The following is a 14,123-nucleotide window of genomic DNA, read 5'->3' on the forward strand; positions in this document are numbered from 1 at the left end:
ATTATTATTCTTTTCTGAGGAGGGGGTTGGGAGATAAAAAAAAAAGATGGGGGGCGATATTCTCAAGTGTCTTATAACATCCCTGATAAGATGAAATATCTTAATCTCCTGATATTATTATTATTATTATTATTATTATTATTATTATTATTATTATTATTATTATTATTATTTTCATTTGGAGAAAGAGACTGCATGTAAACTTTGCGATAAAATGATGAAACATTAAAAAAAAAAAACCGACACCCTTTCATATACCCTTTACAATAAAAAGAGAAAGAAATACATGGATAAAAGAAAAATCGATTCTGGATTTCTTTTTTTGTTTTTGTTTTTGTTTTTTTTTAGATCACCGGTTTGTTTACATCCTGTCTTTAGAGCGTGACGTTTTTTGTTATTTTAGGTTTTTTTTAAGTATGTCAAGAGAGCGAGTATTCTCAGACAGCTGCAGGCGAATGTCTCACCATTGGAGGAGGTGTGTGTGTGTGTGTGTGTGTGTGTGTGTGTGTGTGTGTGTGTGTGGTTTAATTATTTCCTTGCACTTTTAATTAAGGATTTTTCTTTCTCTAATAGGTCTTATTCCAGTTACTGTAACTACAACTATGTATCCTAACGACACACAGGGCTAACTGTGGTGAGCCCTGGTTCAAAACTTCTCAAAGTGTTTTTGTTGTCGTTGTTGTTCATTGTGCGCTGAACCACCAGTTGTCCTAATAACGTTGGGGGGAAGTGTATAATCAGATGGCATTACCTAAAAAATCAAGAGCTCTTAGCCCCTGACACACAGCCCCTGCTCCTCCAAGAAAGGGGGATATTGTTCTTTATGTGTGGGCAGTCTGCCGGCGTGCACGGGTCGATGTCCCGGGATTATCTACCATCTAATCATAAATGCTGCAAGGGGAAGTCTGTTTCTCCCACAATTCTCCACGAGTCATTCCCTCCCAGGCTTGTGTGTCCTTGGCCGTTTGAATGGAAATACGAGAAGAACTGGGTTTAAAGGAGCTAAAAAGTTTGGAAATGTGTGGAAAGAGGAAATGTGACATATGCTGAAGTTATGGCCTTTTCAATCCAGGGTATATCATTTAAAGTTAGCGCATTTATCTGTTAGATACGTGAGGGTTTCAGCATGTCGGAATTTAGTTTAGCAGTTTTTTAAATGAAGTTCGCCGATTTGAGGTCAAAGTTCACCCGAGCCTCCAAAAAAAAAATCGACACTTAATCCGGTGCTTTGCAATAACAACACAAGTAGAGAGAGACATGTGGCCATTACAGGCAGAGCTGGGGCGAAATTTATACGAGCTTTTCCCAACTGGGGTGGTGTTTGTGGCGGAGGGGGGGACCTTGATGTTCAAGTGATGACACCTTATCTTTCCGCGCTCGGCTGAGGAGAACAAAAGTGCCGTAGTGTTCGGCGGAGAGAGAAGAAATACAACAACACAGAGCTGGAAACGGGCGCTGAAAGAAGACACTTTGTTTGAACAGCTTCATCCGTGCAACACCTTCAACAACACCCCCGCCACCACCACCACACACACACACACACACACACACATACAGTAAGCTGCCCGAAATTTACGCATGGATTCCAAATTAAAAACAGCATATTTTCTGAATTTTATATATTCTTTAGAAGCTGCAGTACTTTGAAAGCTGTTTTCAGGCTGCAGGTTCAGTACAGTGATTTGTGTATTTCTGTGCCATATTTGTACATTTGTCTTTGTTGTGTTATCATCTAACACCAAATTTTTGCAAAAGCCAACCGGGATTGCAAATTGTCCCCAACTTCTCGTCCCAAATATCTTCTTCTGTTGCCACCAGCACAGCAGGAAAACGTCCTGACAACTTAGTGAAAATCCTTTTTTTTTGTTTTGTTTCCCTGCATATTGTCCCAACGCCTCCTTAAAAAGACCTTATTCGGGAAAATAGCAAATGTGCATAAAGTGGCGGAGGGTTTGCGGTGTATTGATTGACTGGCGGGGATTTATTTTTCCATTAATAAGTGAACCAAAGCGGATGGATATTATGGTCCTCTGGTTAAACTATCCGGCGCCTCTGATGGGAGTGAGAACTATGAGAAGCCGACACCAGGAGTGTGTGAGCTGTCTGTAAATGGCGAAGCATCGCTCACACCTTGCTGGCGCATGCAGGTCCATTACACATGCATCTCCAAAAAATAAAAAACAATTAAATAAATAAATAAATAAATGAACGAGGACTCCGGTGCATATGGCTCCACTCAAAACAAGCCTGTAATAGTGGCTGGTTCAGGAGACAGAACACGGAATAGTTGGTCTCTCCCCAAACCAACCCTGTAACCCCGCGAGGAGTTGTGATTGTTCGTCTCCTCGCACTTTCGCTCTCTGTTGTTTCCCATAAGGCTTGAAACGTGAACTTGAACTGGCACCGTGAGTGCGCCATGTGTGCCCGGGGAGGGGAGGAGAGGAGGGGGGAGGCTATTAAACGTTTTTCTCGGGCAGAGGATGTAAGGAAAATCCGCCCGCATTGAAGAAAAGTCCTAACAAGGCGGCGCTGCTTATAAACGCTGATTTGGACTCTGCCAAGCTGGCTCATGGGAACAATGGCAGCGGAGGAATCTGCGCTAACAGGCAGGTGTGAACTAGTCGTGTATTTTTGTTTTTATTCATTTTTTTTTTTTCTGTCTCCGACATCTGCCCGTCAGGTCGCCGCGATTCATGAGGATGTTGCGGGGATTAAAAGTTAAGTGTTCAGAAAACTTTAGGCAAACAAGACTCGTGGAGAGTTAGCTCGCCACTTTGCCTCGGGAAGAAAAATCACAATGGGGAGAGAATGTGCAGCCCTGGCCTTGTAAAGATCACATCCATTCACTTTTATGGCAAATTAAGCAGCCAGAGTTGTTCTGACCCGAGATCTGCTTTTGCTCCATGAGCGATAGACCCGGGTAAACAGATTATTATCATCATAATTACATCACCGTCCATTCATTAGTGCAAAATGCCCCTTTTACGCACACTGTTTTCCGTACTGCTTGACTGAATAATGGAGATTTGATCGTTATTTAATCGCCACATCGATTTATGACTTTATATCGAGCACAGCTGCTGTGGCCGGGCTGCAGATCGGAGCAGCTGGGACGCTTTTGTAATTTTTTTTTTTTTTTTTTTTTTGCCCCACTCAGCTTTTTTATTTGCATCGTGCAGCTAAATCACATTTTATTTTGATGTTTAGATTAATTTCTGTCTCATGAAATGGCAGCCAAGGACATTCAGCCAATTGTCGTATCAGATCAAACAGATGACTTTTAATTTGAAAGTTTCTCAGTTTATTATAATGTGATTTTTAAAAAAAAACAAAAACATTTAAATTACGGACCTGTCTGTCAAAGCAGCTTCCTTCGTTTCCCCCCTTATGTTATTGGTTTTATCGGTGATTATGTGGCGCTGCCAGGTCTGGATTCATCATTGATTAATATGGAAATAAAATTAGGTTAAAAAACAATAATGTCGCATGAAAACATTATGCTAATATTTTACCGTCATACAGTGTTGGTAATTACTTATGTGAGGATCTTTGAAGTGGGGCGAGTTCATTAAAATACAACAATTTCTAATTGGAAATTAGAATAAATTTTTTTTTTTTTGTTCACTTTGCAATTCTGAGCAAGTGTAATGTTTATTTTTGCTTTTAAACTTATTTTTGTAGAGCAGGAAACTGTTTTAGGACCCTGCTCTCTTTTGGACTTGATTTTAATTTGTTGCTGGGAAGACTGATAAAGCAATATTTGTAAAGAACAGCAGAAAATGAGAATTGATCAACTTGCTTAAATGGCTTTTTTTTTTCTTTCTTTTCTTTTCTTTTTTTTTTGGGCCAAGACAAAAAACAAACATCAACAACATTGTTTTCAGTGTATCACTAAACTGCCATTATTCAAAACTACTTCCAGAGATAAGCTGAGTTTAGATAATCGACTTAGTTGAGTGCGTGAACATTTCGCCTCTGTTTGTTTAAAGCACAGATTCATATTGTTCAGCACAATATACTCAGTACCACATATTCATTTAATCTTTAGTCTTTTCTGCTGAGTGATGTCGAGACGCTCCGTGGAAATGTCAGGTACGGTGATGATAGTTCTAATGTGACACGTTATTAGTCCCACTGGGGAAATTCTCTTTTCACTTAGACCCCCTTCAGGGAGGTCAGAGGTCAAACTTTTATAGCAGCAGCCTCAAAGCTGGAAGGGATTCACAGGGTCATGGACAGTTTGTCAAACTACCGTTTCGGTTTGAAGATGAATCTGCTGCTGCTTAAGATGAATAATCTAACAGAGACATGTGAAAATGACAATGTCCCAGTTAATGGTAAAAATACATTTAAAAAGTAAATAAAGGATGAGTGTCTGTGAGGATGATACTCCAGTACGACGGTTTTCTGAAACAAATTAAGACATCGGGTGTGAAAAGTTAATGATTCATGCCACTGGTTGCTCGGAGAGATTTTCGGTTGTACTAACAAGGGAGTGAGACAGCTGGGATCCGCATTACTGATATACTGCGGCTGCAAAGTAGAAACTGTCTCAGTCAGACGACAGAGAGGAATATCAACTGGTTGCAACATGACCACCGTTAAATCACTTCAAACTGTGGCAACACGTAAAGAGATGTACTGGAATTTTTTAATTTATTTATTTTTTAAATGAAAGCCTGAGATGTTAGATCAAAACAGACGGTGTTCAGTTTGATCCACTTCTTCTGCCTCTGCGCTCAACTGTACGTCAACTTCAGTTATTGAGAACGGCAAACTCTTTTCTTCTTCCCCCGGTTGTAACAGCAGACCGTTCACCACCACAGATGAAACTTCTTCCTGTTGAATGGGAATAACATGAACATGAACTGAAATTCCTCTTTGATAATCTAAAAAACATGACTGGATAATGTGAGACAGTAGGCAGTAAACGTCTTGCTCTAAAAGGTATAATCCCCCCCCAAAAAACACAAAGTCGTCCTTCTACCTTGATTTTTCTTAGAAATAAGTATGAAACATAAAGCATCTGCATTAAGCTATATAATAACCCTAACATAAATTCATTTTGGTATCAGTATCATAACTTTTTTTAAAAAAAAATATGTAGCTGATTTATCTCATGACAATAATTCTAAATGGGTTCGTTGTGATTCTTGTATGAAATAAATCCTCAATGTATGGGTGGAAAAACGCCTGCCCGAGCCAAAGGAGTTCTAAATATAACATGGATTCCAATGTAAATGGTTCACAGACAGTCTGCTCTTGGCTGATTCAGCAATGCTGACAGGCAGCGCAGAGCCAGTGATTTCGGGGGCACACATGAAGACATGAAATGGTGCACATGTCCAGGCCAAGAGCTACGAGGAACACCCAGAAAGACAGAGGGATAAAATCAAGGTTTATTAGTAGTGTAACTGTGTAGAATATGGTTTGTATTACAAACATCATCGTCCTTATGGTGCCTCGTCCAACCTGGGAGTAAAAATGTAAATATTAAAGGCAATCTGAATGTTGACAGGAGTTTCCCCCGGCAGCGGCAACATTTGAAACAATGTTTGTTTACATCAGCAATCTTCATAACCAAAGCAGTGTAGAGCGTATTTTTCAATTATGATCAGTTGAGACAAACAAAATGCTTCAAACTGATTGATTTCTACATTTGGCCTTTAAAAATATCAGCCTGTGACAAATCAATGGCAAAAAAAAAAAAAAAAACATTTTGTAAAATACCAGTGCTACAAATAAAAAGCCCCGTTTTGCAAAATTGCACCACTGACATTTCACTTTCTTGTAAAACCTCCTTGTAAAACCTCTTTTTCTTTTGTTTCTCCTCGGTTTTACAGTGCTTCTGAGGTCAAACGCAGGAGTGTGATTATTGATGAGCACACTGATTTCAGCCTCTCCTCAGCCATTATGCATTTTAAGGTGTGTCAGGTGTGTCCCATAAAACAGGATAAAACAGCAGGGGGCCTGGGGAGTGAGGAGGAGGAGGAGGGGGTTGATGGGGGGGTACACGGTGTAGAGTTACGGTCAGGAAAGAGAGAGAGAGAGAGAGAGAGAGAGAGAGAGAGAGAGAGAGAGAGAGAGGTGGCCAGGAGAGTACGAGCATTAATGCACTCCCTGTGTGCTGGACGCGTACTGTTACAAAACACACACTCTCACAAACACATACGCACACTGCGGGCGCCCTGTGCTCCAGTGAGAGGTCAGCTGGCAGACCGAGTCCTGACTTCCATCTCTGCAGCCCACTCCTGAGCCCCGAGACGAGGAGAAACATATCAGACATCCACAGGAAAAAAAAACAAAAAACGTTTGACCTGTTTGGCTTCAGTCACACACGTTTAATTTTAAACAGCACAACAGTGAAAACAAGAAGTCCCCTTACTTACCATGTGGCAGCAGAATACACACACTGTCGTTAATGATTAGAACACACTTTAATGAAGCTGGTTATAACAAAGTGATTATCAATGTGCAACTAGTAAAACTTCTCCTGTGAACAATTGTTTGCATATTTCAAATCACATCTGATCATGTATAATTCTCATGTGAAAACATAAATTGGTTATGTGGTAAGGCTTTTGTATAAGGGACATGTCTGTAATGCATTAAAACACATTACGAACATGCTTCTAAGACATTCTAATGCACCAATAGTGCCGTAAAATAAAATAATTGTGCTGTGTAATCAAAGTTATAAGCACTCAAAAATGTTCATAATGCTTCATAGAAATATTCATAACTCATCATGATGCCAATGACGTTATAATGTCTTAAATGCGCCTATAATGCTGTGTAATCACAGTTAAAGCCCTCTAAATACTAACTGTGATATCAATAACTCATTATTACGCCAATCGCTATTATACATTAAAAACAAACATGTAATGCATTATAGTGTGCCTATACTTATAAGCCATTGTTTACAATCCGAATGCTGTATTACAATTATTACAAAGCATTTTCTGATGGGGTCCAGTACTGATACTTCATAATCGCTGGTCACTCATTGTTTTTCATGGATCATGAAAAAAATGCATTAAAAAGGCCACTTCTATAATGCATTATAACACATTAGAATCACAGCAATAATGAGTTTTAATGCACCAATAGTGCTATATTATCATCGTCACTCATGAATATTCATAATTCTGCATAACAATAATCATAATTCAATATCACACCAATGTATGTCATGTATCATAAACATTAGTATGACGTGTGTTAAAGCCTGTTTTTTTAAAAAAATGCATGTAACAGCATTTTGTGCACTGACTTCACTTTTTTTTCACTCTACTTAAAGCACATATGACCATTATAGTGTCTTATAACCAGTTTGTAATGTGTAACATCTGCCTGTAGCACGGGGATTTCATTACTTGACCAAAAGCACCCAATGGCCACTTACAGTAACTTATAACCACATTATAATGCACTGATGTGTGTTATTAAATGAAATTCTGAAATACTGACACTGATAAAATACGTAATGTGGTTGATCATGATCATAAACCACTCTGAATAGTTGTGATTTCTAACAGTAGAGGCACACGGTAGTGTATTATGATATTTTTATGCATTACAGACACTAATGCCACAATGAGTTATAATTGAGTGAGTTATGAGTGCTTATAGCTATGCATATACAGTGTTATAAGAGCATTATGATATATTATAAGTATGTTCATCATGTGGTATAATGTACCATAGACATGGGCTTCATAGAAAGTGTAATTTGCATCCATACTCGGGGTGAAAAAGTAAAATATTACATATGAAAATCTCATATGTGACATTTCCATAAGGAATTTATGAGTGCCCACAGGAGGATCTACCATTGTTAACAAATACATCAGGTAACACTTCAAATTTCATTACAGTTTATTGAATGTTTATGTTCCACTTATAAATGACTAAATAGGGGTACTTAGAGGTGTTGCTGTGCAAACTGTAGAAGTTTCAGGTGGAAAAAGCGTCTTCGTCTGAGCATGTTTTGGTATAAAAGGTCAAGAAGAAAAGGTTTCTGTAATGGTGAATGTGTGCTCTCACTGTGCGTGTGTGTGTGTGCACTTGGGGTGAATAAAGGCTCACCTGGGCTTTCCCCCCCCCTACTGTAAATTCCTAGATGGGAGACAGACACGGGCTATTCTGATCGCATTAGGTTCACTCCGATGGCTTTTCCAGCTATTGTCACTTGACACCGCTCCATTAAATCTGTCCAGCGCAAAGATTAACTACACCATTCTTTATGCTTTCACTGGGTGTTCACTCTGAACACCAAAGGGCAGGTTAAATCACGCACAAGATTTTCATAGCGCGCTGTATTTTACGTTCGGCCCATCCAGCCTTTTTTACTTGATGTTATATCAACTAGCAGTGCAGAGTGTCACTCAGATAAATTGTTGTACAACTAGTCCATTCATCAGTTTAGTTCCCCTTTTCATTATTGTTAGTAGTAGATACCTGATATTACAAAAACATACAAGCTTTTTGATAAAATGTTTGTTTTCTTCACTTTTTGGTTTATTTATATTTTCTTAAGTGTACTTCAGCTTCACCATGAAGACATCAAATCAAAACACAGGACCAACAGGAAACACCTTTGTGAAACTCAAGCCGTTATTGCAACACAAATTCCACTGAACGACTGCGATGGTTATGACAACCAGAACATCATAGTACTCATTTTAGTTTCCTTCCATTGTTTTTTTTTTATGATTTTGCCTCACCGAGCAGTAGAAAATGACAACACGTAAAGGATTCCCGCCAAAACAGCTGCGTTTCGACTGTTGATGCGCTTACGGTCAACAATAAAACTATACATACAGTTTTTTTTTTTCTTCTGTAAAGTCTGCTGATAATCTTTGACTGACTGGGATCAACACACATTTCAGTTGATGACATTATGTTGATGTCATGTCACGTTGAAACTGGTCTGATGCCAGTATGGTTTAGAGGAAGTCTGAAAGGGTTTTAATGTCAGCAGTTCATGAGAAAAGCCGAGTCATCATGACAAGTTCTGCATGCTGATACAAAGACTTCAGGCTCATTGGGACAAGTTGTCATGGGAGGATGATAGTGACTGTAATACTGAATTCCACCATTTGTTTCCTGCAGAGGGATTCTAACACAGCTGCATGTGTTATTTTGTATAATCTCTACCTATTGTTTCCATGAATACATCAATTACAGCATAATTTGGCAACAGTTCCTGCCCTGTTTAGTGTTATGTTATTACAGAGTCTTGCTTTGTTTCGTGTGCTGTCATCGTTCTCCTTACGTGCCCCATGTGAACTCGATCAAATTATGTTTTTTAGTTAGCCGTTACCCAACTATTTGTTGCTCTAAGCTATTAAAGGTTACACAACTCACTCAGCTTCACATTCTGCTCACAGGCCTGTCTGTTCCAACTCGGGAGTGGAGGCGGGGGACTTCCCTTCAATTTGGATCAATCGGTATCGGTGTTGATTGTGCACACTACGCCTGTCTCTCTGAGTGTGTACGGTGCAGGTTCTTCTGTTTCCAGCTAAACACACTAACGGGTTCAACCTGCCAGACCGTTGACTCAGCATACGGCCAACATCCAGACAAAACTTGCATAGTGTCGGCTACAACACATACAACACGTCACATGCACTACAACTGAAGGTAGTAGGTGTACCATGAAAAAAAGTAACGTAGTGTTGTCATAATGTAAAAGAAAAGAAAAGAAAAGAAAAATAAGCAAAATCCGGGGTTAGTTTGTGAAATATGGCCTCCAACATGTATTCCTTGTTCTTGAGGTGGGAAGGTTGTAACCGTAGCAACCGATCTGTCAGCGGAGGAGAAAAGGAAGTCAAGGTGAGTGTATATGAAGGCCCCCGCTTGATAAACACGCCTCATATGATCCTGCGACACCAACAAACACAACATGACCCGAGAAATGGATGCTCGCTCTTCCCCCTCGCGTACTGTATAGACACACACGGTCTGACTGTGTTCACTCCACTTAGTGCTGTGTAGATTTGTTTAAAGAGTAACAAAACCTCAAGAGCAGACGTGATGAAAGCTGACCATTTGGTTTTTCTCCATATTTTAGGGGGGGTAAGCTGCAGGGCTCCGAATAAATGAGCTGCTTGACCTGAACACTGCTTCCATCCAGTGGTCAGAGAGTGTAACTGCAGGTGTGTAAAGACAGGAACAAGATGACAGTGAAGGCTCTGATGCTCCAGCAGCAGAACTGTAGTGGAGGAGGCAGGTTAGGACATTAACTCAACATCACGCATGAAGTGGGTTAAAAAAAAAATTAACTTCATGGACACATCGACGTCAAGTTGCGCGACAAGTGAGTTAATCACTCAGTAAGTGATTTTATTGCCACTCAACCAAAACAAAACAAAAATGTGAGGCATTTTTGTGGCATCATGGGAGTCGTTGAGAATGAGAACGCTGACGGATTTCTCTGGATTTGAACGTTGATGAAAAACTTGGGATTTACAAGCGACTCACCAAATTCAATGCAGAAATGTTACGTACCATATCTTTAATCATACAGTGAACTGAATAGCTTCATTCATCTGTCTAGCTTACACAGGGTGGTCCATTTTGAATTTTTCTTTGCATGAGGGCCGTCATGCAAATACACAAACCAACCGCAGCGCGGTAAAGGCAGATGGTTGACAAATAGAAACATAATCTCTAACTGAATGAAAAGATAAACATCATTTAAATGATTACATTATGATAGAGCATGGTACACCTACTTAAGTATTACAGATGCAGTTTATTATATATGGTATAGTCAGTTTTATACACTTATACATTTGGAATGAATAATAAAATTGCAAGCCTCAAGATGATTGTTTTATCTATCAAGTACTTTAAGTTGTATGTTAGAAAGCTGACTTAGCTGGCGTTCACTTTGACTTCTCCAGGAGATTTAAGGGGAGAAAAGCTGCTGAAAATATACAAGTTTATGGAAAGGGACGTTGTTTTATCGAGGATGTAATACCAGTACAGTGGTCATGGATGACTTTCAAAACTCAAATCGCTGTTCACTCATTCTTGAGTTCATTCACTGTGAAAAGAAATGACAACAAATAGTGGTAGTTCTCTCTTTCCCTGTGTCCTTCCCTCTGTCTCCCATCCCTCCCTCCTCCCTCCGTCCTCCTGATATCTTACACTAGACTGGTTTCCAAACTGCAGACTCCTCTTGTTGTTATTTTTTTCTCTCACCCACAGCAGTGGCAGCTGCTTGAAGTCTCTTTTGCTTTGTTGCCGTTCACTTGCTGCTTGATTAGCTTCTCCGCTGCACTTCAAACGCTCCTGGGTTTCAGCCAAAGCAATTTTGGAGTGAGAAATGCAGAAAACATGCCACGGGTATAATTTCACCACACAATGAGAGGTAGGCATAGAGGGGGGGATATGTGTCAGTGACCTTAAAGCTTCTCTATACACCATTTGTAATTTATTGTACACTTGACTTGACACACACACGCACATGTAGCTGCTGGAATGGATCTGGAAGCCATGAATGCCATTAGCAGCTTGTATAGACAACAAGAGAGTGGATGTATGAAACTATATAATGAATAGTTTTCCATGTAATGCTTCGGGAGGGAAAGCGTGCCAGATGCTTGCACTCCTTTTTGTGTGTGATTGTCCTTCAGTTTTGTTTCAGTTCCATCTGATCTTCTCATGAATTAAGTCAGATTTCCAACCTTGAGCTCTTGATGACCCCTTGTGGTTAAAGTAAGGCACTCTTTTGATTATTGCAGGATTCACGTTTGAATGGTGATGGAAATATTTCCAAACATTTGAATGTGTTATTATGTTTGAAATTACACAGTGGACAAGACAATTTGACAATTTTTTGGGGGGGTTGTATTTATTTATTTATTCATATCAATTAATTTGTCGGGAGTTAATAAATTAATTGCCAATTATTATTGTGAATTTTGTTCAGATTTTAATAGATACATCTTGTGTTTTGTATTCTGTTCACTTTAAAAGCTAATATTGATAGCATGAGGGTTATCTTAAGATAAAAAGCTCTTGTGCAAGAATAGAGATTGAAATTCTTTTTGACTTAAAGGTCCCACATTAAGCTCATTTTCAGGCTCATACTTTTGTTCAGGGTATCTACTAGAAAATCCATTTACATGCTTAGAAACACATTATTTCTTCGTCCATCCATTCACCGTCTGTCTGAGCACACTGTTTGAGTGTCTCTTTTGTGTCCACGGCTGTGCTTGGGACGTGGTGACATCACAGTTTTACAGAAGTTCTGACAGCTTGCTTGAAGTCACAGTTTCAAAACTACAGAAATCTGTTTGCGTTTCTCTGTGGACTGAGAAATTTGATATTTCCCCGGTATTTATCTACCACCTGGATCAGTTTTAAGATAAAAAAAAGACATGAAATCTCCCTTTCTGCAATATGGGACCTGTAACATCTCAGTGTCCCACATGTGTCTCCTGCGGCTCTGTCAGATCTGAGAAGGCTCTCTCTTATAAATTGTTTGTGCGCTTTAGTAAAAACCTGCTTGTTCCTTTCTTAGCTATGTAATGAATGGGCTCAAAGTGAGTGTGTTATTACTCTGGTGAATGTGAGTTATTAGAGATCACTAGATGGCAGTGTAACATAATAAGACAGCTACTAGACTCAGAGAGAGATGCTGTGAATACAGGGTCAGAGATGTATTTGAGAATATGCTCCTGCATGTGTGTGTGTGTGTGTGTGTGTGTGTGTGTGCATTCATACTCATACATGCAGTGTTTGAACTCCTCCTCTGCATGCGTGCGCGTGACATTTGAATGAATGGAGGCAAGGAAGTGATATCTTAATCCCAGAACAAACACCATCCCACGTCTCACTCATCTCTCCTCCCCGGGGCTTTACGGGCGACCAGTGTGCCGCAGAGGATTACATCAGGGAAATCAAAAGAGTGCACATTTGCACATTGCCCACTGACATGGTCACACCAAGAACAAGACACCACTGAGTTAAGCCAATTGACCATTTACACAGCTCTCAGCCTCTTCCCTCTGCCCGCTCTCTGTTCTCTCCTGCCACCCACCATCCGGTTTGATAGCGTGTGCAGAGACGATGAAAAGGCCAAAGGTGATGATGGTGTATTAAAGGTGCACTATGTCGTTTTGGGGATGACAACACTTGTGTTCTCTTTGGTTAGTTACGGGAAAAAATAAATATTTCTGAGTTTGTATTATTACTTCATTAATCTTGAAATAATTTAAATTCTCAGTTTGAATTTCTTACAAAGTGCCCCTTTAAAGAGCGCATTGTTGGGACTAAATTATTTGTTTTTGTTTGATGTACTGGGTTTCAAAAACTTGGCTAAAAAGAAATGTTTAAGAGATGTTAATAACATTCTCTGCTATTGAGTTATCTTTCCTTTGAGTTCACCGACAATTCTGGGTAATTTTTATTCAATGCACCAGAATGAGTCATCTCGATCATGAGCTTCATGAGCTGAACAAAAAAATGTCTGAACCTCAGTAGCGATGTGAACTTGAGCGGGAGGGTCGATGTTCTGACCCGCGACTGCTGTTCTTGCCTCCACCTCCGCAGTCATACAGCAGGTCTCTGAGCTCTGAACACTCGGGCCGTGTTTTCTTCCGCCTCTTGTGGGAGCCGGACTGAGTGTTGAGGGGAAGTGCGGAGGACAAGGCCGGTGCATGCTTCAATAATGCATGCGTTTTGGAGGCCACCCCGGGACAGAGGCCGTTTTTAAAGAGGCGCTTTAAAGATACTCCACGGCCGACTCATGTACAGGAACCTATTAAAAATAGAAAAAGTGGTTGGACAAAACAGCACGCTTCAGCTGAGGGCCTCCGGAGCCCTGAGCTGGTTATTAACTAGCATGGTACATCTTACATGAGGCGCTTAAGCAGATGCTCTCAGAGACAATGAATTGGAGAAGGGTGAAAAACGTATTTCATTAAACTTTCTCCCCCTTTTTTTCCAGATGGTTAATCTCCATCCACGAGCGGATATGACATGCAAAACCTTTCAGCTGGATTCAGGAGGATGAATATGTGAGGAGGGAGGTGGACAATGGAAACTCTAAAATTGGGACCATGATTTGTCTTGTATACTTGTTCTTTAAATGCTACCTCCTACTG

The 14,123-nt window shown here is 40.0% G+C and overlaps 1 long non-coding RNA gene across 1 annotated transcript; it reads left to right on the plus strand.

Annotated features, from left to right (window-relative positions):
• The first annotated feature begins 10,091 nt into the window (after positions 1–10,091).
• Positions 10,092–14,123, plus strand: LOC119033675. Its single transcript, XR_005079347.1, has 2 exons — positions 10,092–10,237; positions 13,967–14,123. It is a non-coding gene; the product is annotated as an uncharacterized LOC119033675 (long non-coding RNA).

The sequence above is a fragment of the Acanthopagrus latus genome, chromosome 15 (genome assembly GCF_904848185.1).
Source record: "Acanthopagrus latus isolate v.2019 chromosome 15, fAcaLat1.1, whole genome shotgun sequence".
Lineage (NCBI taxonomy): Eukaryota > Metazoa > Chordata > Actinopteri > Spariformes > Sparidae > Acanthopagrus > Acanthopagrus latus.